This window comes from Propithecus coquereli, unplaced genomic scaffold (assembly GCF_000956105.1).
Source record: "Propithecus coquereli isolate 6110/MARCELLA unplaced genomic scaffold, Pcoq_1.0 Scaffold234, whole genome shotgun sequence".
In the NCBI taxonomy this organism is placed as follows: domain Eukaryota; kingdom Metazoa; phylum Chordata; class Mammalia; order Primates; family Indriidae; genus Propithecus; species Propithecus coquereli.
The window spans coordinates 72,930-74,102 of NW_012147886.1; positions in this window are offsets into that span (position 1 = coordinate 72,930).

The following is a 1,173-nucleotide window of genomic DNA, read 5'->3' on the forward strand; positions in this document are numbered from 1 at the left end:
TTCCTGAGTCTGTCAGTGGAAAAGGGTGGAGTTTCAAATCAAATGAAGCTGGGTTCTAATCCTAGCTTCACCACTGAGTTTCACTTTTCTTACCTACCTTGAAGGAGTATCACATGAGTTTTAGGATATTCACTGTGGTGGATCCCAGTACATAGTCAGTGCTTAATAAATGGCAGCCACAGTCACAGTGCCTGAGAATCAAAGGTTGAATTGTCAGGCCAGTCAGGAGGTTTTATAAAAATTGCCCAGTTTGGTGAGAGCTAACAAAGGTTGTCAATTAGGCAAACACCCTTCAGAGAAAAGACTGTTTAGTAATTACTGTGGTTTTGAAAGTTTTGAGGAAGTATTTGTTGGGTGAATATACCGGGTATATTTAAAGACTATTGAATTTTAATGTATTCCTAAGGTACTTGTTATTGCCAACGCTTAGGGATATAAGCTGTCTGAAGCCTCTGCCACTTGTCCATAGGGTAGAAGGCTGGCTCCAGTGGATGGCCAAGGCTGGACAGCTAGTATTGTCATCATCATTGTCATTGTCATCATAAATATTTATTTGAGCTTATCAGGTACCAGGCACTTGGCATGCAATATGTTACTTAATTTTAATAATACTTCTTTGAGGTAAATGCCATTATTGTCTCCATTGTACATATGAGGAAGATAAGGCTTAGAAAGATAAAATTACTTGATCAGGGCACTACACAGACAGTAAGTGATAGACTTGGGATTTGAACCTAGGTCTGTCCCACTTTTAGGATATGGGGTGTAGGGGAGGAAAAAAAAATCCCTTCTCCTCTATCCCCTTAAGTTCAGTGGTTGGAGCCTGCAAATTAAACTGACAAAAGACAGATTAACAGGAGAAAAGGTTTATTTAGTGTGTACACAGGAAGCCTCACAGGAAAAAAAAAAATGAAAAACCCGAAGAAGCAGTCTAAGAGCTTATATACCATATTAACAAAGAGTGATAAATTGTGGAGACATAACAAGACAGAGGAAAAGGAGTTTGGACTTCTAGGACAGTAAATTGTAGGAAGGTAAATATATGGAGGAAACATGGAAGGTGTAGATTATTTTAATAAGATTCATTTATGCATATTCATCTTGCTGCTGACTTTTCATCTCTTGTGCAAGGGTTTTTCTCCTCTTCCCAGTACAGGAGAGTAAGTGGGAGAA